The following is a 14,386-nucleotide window of genomic DNA, read 5'->3' as shown; positions in this document are numbered from 1 at the left end:
TAATAAGAAAGTTATGAGCATTTGAAAGACGAGATCACTAATGCCATGTAGATCCTCCCATTGACAGTGCGACCAAGATCTGTGATGTCACACACGTACAACTCCCTCATTACTTTAGTACTTATTTCACTTATATTCTCACTTTTATAGAGTCTATCACAAGGTGAGGTGTTCTCTTTATGAGAGGACAAGTACAGAGGTTTCACAACATTACATCATTGATGAATCGTTTGTCATATGATTAGACTGAGCAAAAAGAGATGTTTTGGGGTATATTTTCAGTGTCCAAAAGGGGAGAGTTGTTCATCTGTGACATCACAGATCTTGGTCGCATTGCCAATTGGAGGATCTCCATAGCATTAGTGATCTCGACATTCAAATGCTCATAACTCTTCTATTGCTAGTCCTATTTCACTCAGACTTTTGTTGATCTTATTCTTTGATTTTTCTGCTTTCACAAAAGCTAACTTGCTCCAAGAGTTTCATTCTCCTTTAAAGGACAAGTCCACCCCAACAAAGAGTTGATTTGAATAAAAATATAAAAATCCAACAAGCATAACACTGAAGATATCATCAAAATCGGTTGTAAAACAAGACAAATTTCACTTAATTTCACAAAACAGTTATGTATGCACATCCTGCATGTCCTGGTATGTATGCAAATGAGAGGACTGCATGATGACATCAATCACTCACTATTCATGATATGAAATACATTCCCATTTTCTCCTCATTGTCCTTTGAAACAAAGTTTTATTCCTCTGGCCCTGAACACGTGGAGTTACCATTGCCTCAACGTGTTATGGTTAAGTTGGTGATTATTGTCAAATCTGTAAAATTGAAATATTGTATGTTTCAAACAATGAAAAACAAAAGAAATAGTGAGTGAGACATCATCGACTTCCATTTGCATGTCATTGAGTTGTGCATATTGTTTTGTGAAAAATAAACGAAACTTTAACATAATTTTCTTATTTTACATCAGAAATTTTTAATGTTATATGCTTGTTTGATTTTTCTCTCTTATTGATTCAGTTAGATTCTATTTGGGTGGACTTGACATTAATTTGTTTGCTCTTCCAATATCAGATCTATCTTTAAATGGCATTACCGGCCTCTCTTTTATTCATTTTTTTGCAAGTTTTAGATTCATGACATAAGACAGGTTGATTTTCTTTTCAAAGTTAATCAACAAAGACAACAAATACTCGATTGGGTTTATTCTCATATATTGAATGCGTCATTTTATTCCGGGGAGCGCACTTTTCATTCAGAGGACTCGCACCTTTACAAAAAAAAAACCGGCTGTTTACTTTTGTATTAACTTTTGTATCAGTGGCGTACCTAGGATTTTCCACAGGGGGGGCAAAATCGGCCGCCAAAAAAATTGACAAGCAAAAAAAAAAAGAAAAAAAAAGGTCTTCAATAAAAAATAAAGGTTATTGTTCCAGAAAAAAAAATTGACAAGAAAAAAAAAGGTCTTCAAGCTCGTCAGGGGGGGCAATAAAGGTCTTCAAGCTCGTCAGGGGGGGCATAAAAGGTCTTTCAAGTTCGTCAGGGGGGGGCAGTGATATGTATTTTGTATGGGTTGTGGCTCGTCAGGGGGGGCAGAAAGCCCCCCCCCCCTGCCCCCCCCCCCCCCGTAGGTACGCTAGTGATTAACATTATAAACAGTATTTGATTGTCAACGGTTTAAACAAGTGTTTGATATTCTAAACATGATGATGATAACAATCATAATAACAACAACAAAATTAATGGAAATAATAATAATAATGATAGTAATTACTACTAATAATAATTTTATCAATACTACAAATCCTAATAACATCCCGCTTTTGTATAGCGCCTCTAAACGCCACTGCACGCACACCTTCCGACTCAGGTTCGCGATCCGATTTTGGAACTAATCGGATTTTGCTCATTTTCTGAAAATGTGGATGGAATATATATCTTTATTTGAGGTTAAAATAAAGAATACAAATATAAACATTATAAGATTGCAAGCCTTTATTTTGGAGTAAAGGCCAAATTAGTTTCAAATCGTATAGCCAATCATACGACTGCTATGACGTCATTACGACTAGATATTAAATTTGCTTTTATTCTACGAAGGATGATAGCATATAGTCACAGATTTGAGCGTAGGTATTCGTATGATGATTTCGAACATTACACAATAAGATACTCCAAGTCTCAATATTAGCATCAAATTCTACTGCGTTTTATTCCTAAATCGGGTCGCAGGCCAATCGTAAGGTGTGCGGTGGCATGGCCTTTATGCATATGGGCCGTGAATTGGACTCTGTAAGCGCTTCAGTTACCATGGTTACCAATGTATCTGTTTACATTACCCCGGTCATCGGATTCTGGCCTAACTTGCACACAATGCATGCACTCTCTCCACTCCCTGAGTTGCATACCAACAAGCGTTCAAACTGCAAAGACTCAATTGCTATAGGAACTACCATAGGCGGATCGAGGGGCCCGGCCGCCCCCCCCCCCCCCCCCGCTCCCCTGGTGGCGGAGCAAAAAAAGGGGGAGAAAGAAAAAAGGAAGGGAAAAAAAGAGGAGAAAAAAGAAGAGGGGAAAGAAGAGGAGGAAGGCGAGTAATAAAATAGGGTGAGGGAAGCCTTGAAAAATGAATGACAAAATAAAGTAAATTATATTAAAAGTGTAAACATTTTGCTCGCGCTTCGCGCACGCATTGCATTTTCGATGAGATACAAATCTTTCTTAATTGGCTGATATGGGGCCTACAGTTTTTTGTAGTCAATATATACAAAACATAATAGCTCGGACATCAAGCTTTCATTATTTTGTTTGATTTACGAATTGATTGTTAAAAAACAATTTTGTAAAATGTCCGTTTTATAGTCGGAGTATCAACATTTTCAGCTCACGCTGCGCACTCTCATTATTTGATTTGCCAGGTACCTATTCTGCTCGTATATATTCCATAAAGTTCTCAAAATACATTTTTCCTTTTCAATTCTCATTGTCAAAACCTGTGAGCTAGCCTTGTGCGCTTGCATTTTTAATGTTGAGACATGTATATATACCTCTATATCAGTTCTTTATATAATTATACTATATGTATTTAAAAATCATTTTCTATGTTTTCATGACAGTTTATACAAAATTTCAGCTCGCGATTTTTACTCGCATTAATTGTTAAAAAATACATTTACCTATGCATCCTATTCAAAACATTTTACAAAATTGCTTAAAATGTCCATGCAATTTTCAGGCCTGAATATCAACAAATTTCGCGCTCTCAATAGGTTTTTTAGATTGAAAATAAGATGAAATTTTTGTGAATTCCTTATAATAATTAAATTGTCCCTTTTTTCAGAATTGAATCTCGACAAGTTTCATCTGGCGCTTAGGAAAAGGAATAGGAAGACAGTCATGATGAAAAAATATCCTTAGAATGTCCCGGCCCTTGGTTAAAACACGGACCTATCACAAAATGATAACAAAAAATATCAGCTCGTGTTTCGCGCTCGCCTCATTCATCATTTGCGATCCCATTATTTGTCCTACATAGTGCTTGAAATAGTGCTTGAATTGACCCCCTTTATTCATTTTTTTTCAATTTAATTCAATTCATTTGGCAAAATAAAACAATCAAGAACCTACAAAGTAAACAAAATAATACACATAGATGACCCGGGCCCTCTGAAAAAGCATCCTGTGCTTATATTTGAGGCTCTAAATGACAATTAAGAAATATAATAAAATACCAAAAAATGAAATTAGATCAACTTTGTTTAAGAACATTAGTATTAGCTAAAGGCCTGCACACCATATCTATAAAACAAGCACATACACCCGCAATCACACATTGCAACAAAAGAATAAGGAAAGTGAGCAAAATAGCGACATTTCATAACCAGGGGCCGATCCAGGATTTTTCCAAAAGGGGGCAAATTTTCCCGAGGAAAATTTGACAAGCAAAAAAGAAAGGTGAAAAAAGTTGTTCACCCCAAAATAGGATTCATTTCGTTCACGTATTGGAACCCCCCCCCCCCAAAAAAAAAAGGACTCGAATTTGTTTCAACGACACATTCCCATTAAAATATATGCTATGACTTTCAAAAGGGGAGGGGGCTAATCAATAGTCGATAATCAGAACTGCTGCACCACAACTAATAAATAACAGGAGCGCGAAGCGCTACCAGGTAAACATTCTTGATAATCAGACCTAAAAATTGGATACACCGAACCCTGCACAGCATGGGTATGCTGAAATGTAGAGATTTTGCGTAAATCTCTTTCATGTGGGAGCGAGAATCTTTTTTTTAATAGGGGGTCGGTGGTTGGCTTCTCGTATTTTCCTTCTGCCCTAATTCCTTTCCTTTCATTTTTGGTTATTTGTTTGTTTGGTTTGATTTGGCTGTCAACAAACCAGCTCACTCTACATATACTCGGGCCCCCGTGAATGCTTTACTTGATGAAAGGAAATCTATCACGATACATCATAACCAGGGGGCGGCCGATCCAGGATTTTCCCAAGGGGGAGCACATTTTTCCGATGAAAATTTGACAAGCAAAAAAAAAAGGCCTCGCTTTCAAAAGGGGGGGGGGGCACAAATTATTGTGTTACATGGAATATTATTGCAGATTTTGATTATGCCTCTCAAAAGGAGGGAGCATGGGTCGAATGTGACCCCCTGGATTTGCAGAGAAATATGATTAATCAATTCAGAATAGGTTTTGCATAATATGTTCTAAAAAATGGTTAGACTGGGGTGTATATTGACTTATGGGAGTACGTGTAGGCAAATTTTTACCCCCAAAATATAATTAATTTCGTTCGCGTAAAATTGGAAAAGCCAAAAAAAAGGTCATCACTTCTTACCAATAAGATATATGCTGTGACTTTTAAAATGGGCACACTTTAGTAAAAACGGCATATTTACATTGAAAAATTTATTATGGCTCTCAAATAAAGAGGGGCACGGCCGCGGATGTGCACCCCCCCCCCCCCCCCCCCATCCCCGGCCTTAATCCGCCACGTCCTGCTCATAACTGATATAATATTGGAAATTAAGCATGGTTAATATTCACTTAGCCGCCCCCACATAGCTTACGTAAAGCAGTGAAGGCTTATCATTGGTGGTATTATAGACGATTCTAAATTTTCTGCTGGTAGACCCCCAACATGGATGAAATAATGCGAACAATAAACGAATTTGCTCCATATATAGAGCCGTGCTGGAGATTTATCTCTGTGACTAGCTCCAAACAGGTGATAGAGGGCGTTCCGATAATCAATTACTTTCGCGCTGAAAATACACCGCGCTTTGAATTGCTGGTATCGGCGTGCCCTGGAACGAGCATGGGTCCTTAAAGATTTCCTCAGAAACTCGCTTCCTCATATTCACCGATACGGAGTTTCGTGCCATTTTCTCCCTCTTTTGCTCGCTATATTCAGTGTTTCTTGAAGTACGTGCGATAAATTACGATAGAAAATGGGTTTCCTGACTTGAATGTCAAGACATTGGCATGGTGATCACGATCAGCTGTTCACAAAATCTCACGTGTGGTTTGTTTACGATTACGCAACTCGTGGGAAATTTGGCTGCATGGACAAACTTTTTAGTAGTGAATTGGATTTTACTTTAACAAAAAGATCTATTCAGTCATAAATGAGGGTCCATGAGAGATATAAACATGCTCATTTCATTGGGTTGGGAAAATATCTTCATCGCGTAAATCTATTCCAAAAATTTTACGTACTGGAATTAATGTCTGCAATTTTAATGCAGACAGACTTTGCGGGCCGACATGCCATTTTATTATTGGGTGCTACATCGGGCTCTGCGACGACAAAATCGCATGCGCTAGGCCCGATCTGAGCTGGGTAAAAAATAAAAATTTGGCGGGTGTGGCTAGATCATCTTTTTACGCATCTCGATCCTGTCCCCATTCTTAAAAATTCATTTGTGAAGAGGGCAGGGTCTAAGAACAAATTTTGGTGCTGATACAAGATCGACTGCGAACAGCATTCCCATCCCCGACCTGCATTTTATAATCTGCAGCTAGCGCAGTGCCCCGCGCAGTGCACCACCGAGACACTGATCGAGCCGCAGAACAATTTCGACTACTCTCCACTCTAAACGCATCCAGCGTCTATATTTACAACGATGTAGGTCGGGGGAAAGGGGGAACTTGATTACTTTTTATATAAAAAATATACCAAAGCAGGACAATCATGACGATGTGCTTGCGTTATACTTTCATGATTGCATTTTCTCGGCACAAGAAACTATACTAGTATTCGGAACGATTGCCGGAAAAGTACGGCATATCGTGCGGCCAGCTAGGCAGACGACCGAGGTATAGGTGCAGTGCAGGGACCCTTTACCCCCAACGGCTAACCCGCATCATCCCCGCCAATATGCAGGCGATGATCGGGCTATATAATTATGAGAAGTTAACACTTTTACCCCAAAGCAGTATTTTAAATCAACGTAGTTTTTCCCTTAAATTTCACCCAGATCAATATTACCATTCAACGGCATGTTCAAGAAGATGTTCTATCACTCTCAGAGTCATCAATATAGCTAGGCCTATAACAAAAATCTGAAAATGACAATTGAAGGTCTTCTAATTATTTCGTAATGATTTTTTTTATATATGTTTATTAATAGTCCGTATTTTGCATGAAAATTAATGTCAAATCATTGTTTTTAATGCTTTATCACCAAAGGTTCTGCATGTTACAAGTAAACAGTCTATACCGAAAATGCACTTCGACATAACACGAAAGGACTAGAGAAAATGCACCTATTAGCCCACCCCTCGGAACTTTTCGAAGTTGAAGAGTTTGTTTGCAAAAGTGGTTAGATCCACTTTAGACCATTCCGAGAAAATCATGTTTTTTATTCTCCCACATTACAATATCGATCCTTATGCGAAACTAAACTTATACCCCACCATGTGAACACGAAATTGGTATCAATTATCCTGTCTTAGATATTTTTTTTTAATTACCATTGTGGATCTATATTATATAGCCCTTTTGCAAACAAACTGAAATAGACCTATATAACCCCTTTTGAAAAAAAGGTGATTTTTTCTTTGCCATTTTTATTCATCTTTTAAAGGGAATTTTGACTATTCTTTGGTATCATCTTAAGACAAAATAGTCAAATTTGATGAAAAATTGATCCAGCCAATTTTGCACATGAGCTCTTCATAATTTATATAAAATAAAAGACATCTGCATGCAGGATTCTCTTTTTAATCTGTCATTTTTGTTACCTACATAGTAAAAATAACGCTGTTCAAAAATTTTAAACAATGCTGGTATATTATGATGGTTTAACAGTTTAAAAGGATGGTCAATTCAATAGCTTATTTCTTATCCCATGTATCCGATGATGAAATTTTTAGCATTTGCTGTGTGAATTTTACACTATTTATTTTTAGATATAAATATTTTCAGCCCTGACCATCCAAATTGAATACCTGTTAGATATTACATTTTGTTGTTTAAGATTTCAAACACTTGTTTAAAATGTTTAAACAACTATACTGTGCGATTCATAGGTCTATATAGTAAACAGCGTTGTTTAAATTTTGAGTGTATATTGATGACTCTTATATATGGAGAGGAACTTCCTGTTCTGGAAAGCTTTAGATTTGTGTGCAAAAAACACTGATCAATGAAAAACGAGCAAAAGTGGATTTGATATCCCTATTGCATGAAAAGTTTACCTTCTGTATGATAACGTAAATTTCATGTCCATCTTCAATAAAATTCTTTAAAGTTCTTTGAGTTTGTAATGCACATCAGTGGCGGATACAGGGTGGGGGGGGGGGGGCTGCGGGGGATCTTCCAGCCCGTGCCACCCCCCCCCCCCTTGAGAGTCATATAGCAAATAGGGGGATATGTCGTTAATGCTCAAGTGAGGACCTTTTTTTTTTTTGCTTTTCAAATTATTCCTGACAAATTGCTTTTTTCTGTACAATAATCACCATTTTGGGAAATCTTTGATCGGCTCCTGCACATGGCGAACGTCTATGTAAAATGTCATGCATGATTTAGGCCCAATAAATGACTTTCCCTTTTGCTTTGTTAGCTCTTATAATTTTAAAAGAGATCGTGTTATAAGAGAAAGGGGGGAGGGTTTGAAATACAAGGAAAGGGGGTACGAAGATAGGAAGAGAAATAGCGATCGAAGGGGAATTTAAAAAAAATAAGAGTAGGTTGTTGGGCGGCCGAAAAAGGAGAAGACGGAGAAGAAGAAGAAGAAGAAGAAAAAAAAGAAGAAGAAAAAAAAAGAAGAAGAACAAGGAGGATCGAGGGGGCGGAGAAGAAGAGGAGGAGGAAGAGGAGATAGAAAGAGAGAGAGATCAAGATCTTGACAGGGAATAATACACAGCAAAAAATGTGGTGTTAACCGGTGTACATAGAGGACCACACCGGTTATTTTACACCGGTGTTAAATTTACGGTGTTATTGTAACACCCATAGGTGTTATTACAACACCTTGGGTTGTTACATTTACACTCTTTGGTGTCATGTTCAATCTCTAGGGTGTAATTTTAACACCTCGGGGTGTGGTCCTCTATTAACACCAACTGGTGTCAGTTTTAACACCACAGTTTTTATAATGTGTCGTAAAAATGCCAGATAGGCCTATATACGTCATTTACGAGCAGCTGATGTTTTATGTGATGTAAAATGCATAAATTCATTATTTTAATGGTTCATGATGACTAATTCTTTAGTTCCTTCAGGAGCAGGTATGAAATAATTTGTTTATGTAGGTACAATGAAAACCATTTTTATATTTTTTTTCTAAGGAAAATGACATTTCATTTATATTTCAATTACACGATATAGGGAGGCTGTTTGCATAATGACGTCACAAATCAAAAACCTTAAAATTCTAATAGCTTTCTTAAAGGACAAGTCCACCCCAACAAAAGGTTAATGATTTGAATAAAAAGAGAAAAATCCAACAAGCATATCACTGAAAATTTCATCAAAATCGGATGTAAGATAAGAAAGTTGTGACATTTTTAAGTTTTGCTTAATTTCACAAAACAGTTACATCCTGGCTGGTATGCAAATGGGGAGACTGGTGACTTCATCCACTCACTATATGAAATATGAAATATTCTAATTTTTTCCTCATTGTCAAGTGATACAACGATTAATTCCTCCCTGAACATGTGGAATTAGCATTGTTTAATACTATATGAATATGGTTCAGTCAAGTTGGTCCTAATTGTCAAATCTATAAAAAATGAAATATTGTATAATTCAAACAATAAAAAGCAAAAGAAATAGTGAGTGATGGACATCATCGACTGACTCACCTAGTTGTGCATATCACTGTTTTGTGAAAAATAAGCGAAACTTTAAAATGTCATAACTTTCTTATTTTACATCCGATTTTGATGAAATTTTCAGCACTATGCTAGTTTGATTTTTTCTATTTATTCAAGTCAGCATTTTCCTGAGGTGGACTTGACCTTTAATATTTAGTAGATTTTCGTCAAACTTTCACAAATATTTTTGAATATTTTTTTTCTCCTAATTGCAATTAAGTTTTTTTTGCCAGATTACATGAACTTCTCCTGGAAATTTTCCTCCTGTCTTGTCCAAGTGATTTCTGTTCACACACTCCTGAACTCAGGGTTTGTTTTATACAGGTATGATATAATATTTTTGTTGTTAATTTCCCCATAGTGAGTAGGCATGAAAGCTTGACCCCACTGGTATTCTTTTTCATTGTACAAACCTTTTTAATTTACGATTTGAATTTCATTGATCAAAGCTTTACTTTAATTAACTATTTATTGCAGGGAACCCATACTAACAAGCTTTGCTTTCCAGTGGGTTCCCTTTTTTCATTTCTGTATATTATATTTTTGTGTTTTGCCTACATTGTAACTTTTGTTGAATTTTGGAATGAAAAAGAATAAATGCAATCAATTAATCAATCATTCGAAATCGTCTGCACTTGGATACCCTTTAAAAAAACAAGATAAATTGCTATTTATATCATATAACTATCTTTAGAATTCCTTTTTTTTTGTTCAAATCGTTGATAAAACTAGCGTTATCATTTATTTTATTGTTATTATTATTGTTGATGTTGCTGTTATAGCTAGTAGGCCTATAGTAGTAGTAGTAGTAGTAGAAGTAGTAGTATAGTAGCATCACTATCATAATTGTCATTTTTATTATTTATATTAAAATTATTGACATTATCCTTTTATATAGAAAGAAATACTAGGCACATGAGCACATTTTGTTTTAGGCCAAATTTGTTTGTTTGTTTATTATCAATAACTGGCAATTCGTGGGTGACGAAATTTTCGTCATCGTTACAAACCCTGTATCCTCGTTCAGGGGCTCGTGTTAGTTGCACTGCATTGAAATTTACTGCGTATATATCACAATGCAAAAGGAATGTACTGTGCAAGTCTATGTAGTTCAATATGGCGCGCCTTCGGTTCCCAGGGAGGCCTGGCCACAGATATGGACGATCATTGGTGCGATACCTTCCAGAAAAAGACAGAAATCATCAGCATGCATTCTTTGCACGTACAGCAGCAATCCAGAGAAATCTCAAGTGGTTTTATGATCTGTTTGGCGACTCTGACGAGGTATTTTTGTGCAATGTTTTTGTCCCCTGTCATGGAAATCGATGGTTGATCGTGTGTGTGTGTATCTCAATGAATGAATTCCCATTGCGTGTTGTGTGTTGTACTTGTACTACTACTAAGTACTAGTTTTTAGAATGGCAGCCTCCATGTTGATCTAAAATCAGATAACGTTAATGACGTTAGACACTGTTGTACTTTTCTTGACATACTCCATTTCTATATGATATTTGATAAGTGACCTCAGGCCTCAAGTCAATGCTGTTTTTAATTGTAGGCCTAGACTGTTTTATTTATCATCACAGGGTGATCATATTTTTTTGGAACCAAGACCAAGTCTCCTTTGGCTTTGCGCACAGACAATGTTACATACAAATTAGTTTAACGTTACATGTACTATGTAGGCTGTAGGCAGGAGGCTCCTAACTTAGAGAGTGAAAATCATTCACTAACGTGTGCTTATTCTCCACGGAGCCAGGGATTGCGTCCCATTCATGTGCGTGTGCCGTGTACCGCCAAAAAACTGAATCTTTCGCTCCCGAGATTTCTACTTCTAAATTTTTTAACAAGAATTCAATTAAAAAAACAAGGAAAATATTTAGAAAAGACAGGGAAAACTTGCGCGATGTGTATGTTGCCATCTTGTTTCTTTTTGTTCTTAACCAACGTTACAGACGCATATCGAGGATATGCATACTTTCCCTCAATATTGGCAAGCACTGATCGTTACATGCATTTTTTTTCATTCGTTTTGTAGACAAAGTAAAGTTGCAATTTGTTTGAGCAGGTAGATGAATTCTCCTAGTGACATCAGTAATATTTTGTAGGGGAAGTTCACCCTGAAGAAAAGTTTGCCTTAAAGTTAAAGATAGCATAAAAAATAATAAAAATATTGATGAAGGTTTGAGGAAAATCCATTAAAGATCTGGTGGGTGTTTCATAAAGCTGTTCGTAAGATACAAATGACTTTATGCACAACTGGTGATCCTTTCTTGTGCTACGTGATATCCCTGTATAATTGATTCATGACCTAAGAACATGTTCCAGTCGTGCGTAAGTTGTGCATAACTTTACGAACAGCTTTATGAAACATCCACCAGGGAATAATTTTGCTTTACAAATTTGAATAGCATATTTGGTCATAAGAGAAAAACTCTCAACTAAGTAATGTACAGTCCTATGTCAAGGCTCCACATTAACTTTTTTTGGTGGTGGCCCGTTCGGGCCACCAAAACTTTCAAATAATTTTTTTTTTGGTGGCCCATTATTAAAGTTTGGTGGCCCCAAAAAATGTAAAGAAAAACATTAATTAAAAATGAATAAAACAAACTTCTAAAGTATTAATTCTGCAGCCACTACCACTAAGTTACTTTAACTTTGTACATCTTGTGTGTAAATCTTGCTCGCTGTTATTTTACTTTGCTAATTGATTTGTGGTAATATATGAATTGTTCTATCATTGTAAATATGAAATGATTGAAAGAGAATAAAAGAATTGTATTGTTCCCAGGTTGTGTGGACTTTTTTAAAATCTCCGTATAGACACACACTCGTAATGGTAAAGTAAGTAAATAGTGCATAGCAAAGATAGATGTACAAAACAATGATTTTTCCTTTCTTCTTTTTTTTATCCTAAAACCTAGTTTATGCAGGCCCCAAATCCAGTTTATTTTCTCTTTTCCAGCATATTATAGCAGGAGAAAATCACAGAAAAATATGCTGCAAAATTAGAACAATGCATAAAAGGGGGAAACAAACAAAAATGATATTTTTAGAATAGTATATTGAAAAAAAAAAAAAAATCATAAAAATAAATAAGTGAAATAAAATAAAAGAAAGAAAATGGAGAAAGAAAAAACAAAGAACAAAAGAAAAAAGAAAAGAAAAAAATTTAGAGAAAAATTGAAAGAAAATGAAAGAAAAATGAATAAAACAAAATTAATAAATAATTGGGAAAATTATTTTTATTATTATTCAGTAGAAACATATTCTTTAATCAGGCATTTTCAGTGGGAAGGGGTATAAATGGTTTAACCACTATAAAAAAAAATGAAAGAAAAAAATAAGAAAACGGCAAAAGTTATATCTGGAAAAAACAGTGAGAAAAGTCCTTCCCTATATTTGACAAAATGCTGGAAAAATTCACATTTCATATCAATGAAATGCCTTCCCAAAGTATTTACTTCCTCAAGAGTGGTTTAAGAAGTCTTTTATAAACAAGAAAGAAAGAAACTGTTTATTTTTGGCTAGAAAAGACACAGCTTCGAAAGAAACCAAGTATCAACATACATACAAATGCACACGTGGGACTGTGATGTACTCACCTATGTGTTTTATGTGTATTAATGCATTTGGAAATCGGTCTTTTTGAGTCAAAAGAGAGGTCATAATTCCTCTTTTTAATGCTTGCAAATAATCAGGTTTTAGTAATATGGACTGTAGAAGGGCATTTCATTGGTGTAAAATGTGACTTTTACGTAGATTTTCAAAGTTCTGTGGAAGATTCTTAACAGCAACATTTCGTATCGCAGCTCCCTGAGTCTGAATAGTCTGCTAGCTAGCGCACAGCTAGCTGCAGTGGTTTCATGCATGCAAAGCTCACGCCAGACGGCCGGCGCGGCCGGTTGAATACTAGTTACTGTATGCTATAGCTGTAGGCCTACATACTGTCATTACTATGCATTCTTTGTGTGTAGATTAACAAAAAGGGCGCATGGCGAATTGGCTTGCAATTTGAACTGTAGAAAGTTGATAAATGCGTGCAAAATCGGAAGAAAAATTGCGCTACTTTGAAAATTATTGGTTGCCCGATTCGGGCCACCAAAACTTAACATTTTTTCAATAATGGTTGCCCGAGGTGAATTTCTGGTGGCCCCGGGCCACCGCTAATGTCGAGCCTTGCCTATGTAAAAATATATAAAAAAGACTTTATGCATAGCAGTCTTTCAAAAATGAGGAGCAAATTGCGATGCGATACCAGGAAAATTATTCCCTGAAGATTAAGAAAGTCACTAGAATTTTAAGTTTTGAATTTATGACGTCATAAACGAGCAGCTGCCCAATATGTTATGTAATAATATAAAATGCATGAATTTCATTTTTTTTAATGGTTCCTGATGACCTTTTTTTTTTCATGATCGGGTGTGAAATGAATTGTCTAATGATAAACAAAAGGTACAGTAAAAACCATTTTCAATTCTTTAAGAAAATGACATTTCATTGATTTTTTTTTACCATTCGCTATGTAGGAATTAAGCCTGAGTCGAATCGATTTTGAAATCGGTGCTTCGAAAAAAAAAAAAAAAATTACGTCGCCGGCCGATTCATTTGGTTCACACAAACATCAAAATAAACAGTAATATCCAACTTGACTACTAGTACTACTTACTTCATTTATATTGCCCCCAAAATGAAACCGATTGTGTAATTATGATGCCTATTCACCATTAATTTGAAGTTTATTTCGATCACAGTTCGAGTCTTACTCGTCTGCTCGTGCCGAGATAATTTATGCACGATGAATTTATGAATGGAAGTCGCCATTGATCGTGCATGCGCAGTACCGGTACTGTGCTTTAATCAAATCAGAAAATGGCCGGAAATTGACGCGATCAACGTAAAGTAAATCTTGCTTTTTCATGAACAATATTGATATCATGACCATAGAACATGATTGAATCGTAATTTTTAACAACAATTTGCATATGATAATCATTAATATGAATTTTTAGCTTGATGTGAAACGTTTGTATTT

The sequence above is a fragment of the Lytechinus pictus genome, chromosome 8, assembly GCF_037042905.1.
Source record: "Lytechinus pictus isolate F3 Inbred chromosome 8, Lp3.0, whole genome shotgun sequence".
In the NCBI taxonomy this organism is placed as follows: domain Eukaryota; kingdom Metazoa; phylum Echinodermata; class Echinoidea; order Temnopleuroida; family Toxopneustidae; genus Lytechinus; species Lytechinus pictus.
The sequence above is the reverse complement of the archived record's forward strand: the minus strand, read 5'-3'. Positions refer to the sequence as shown.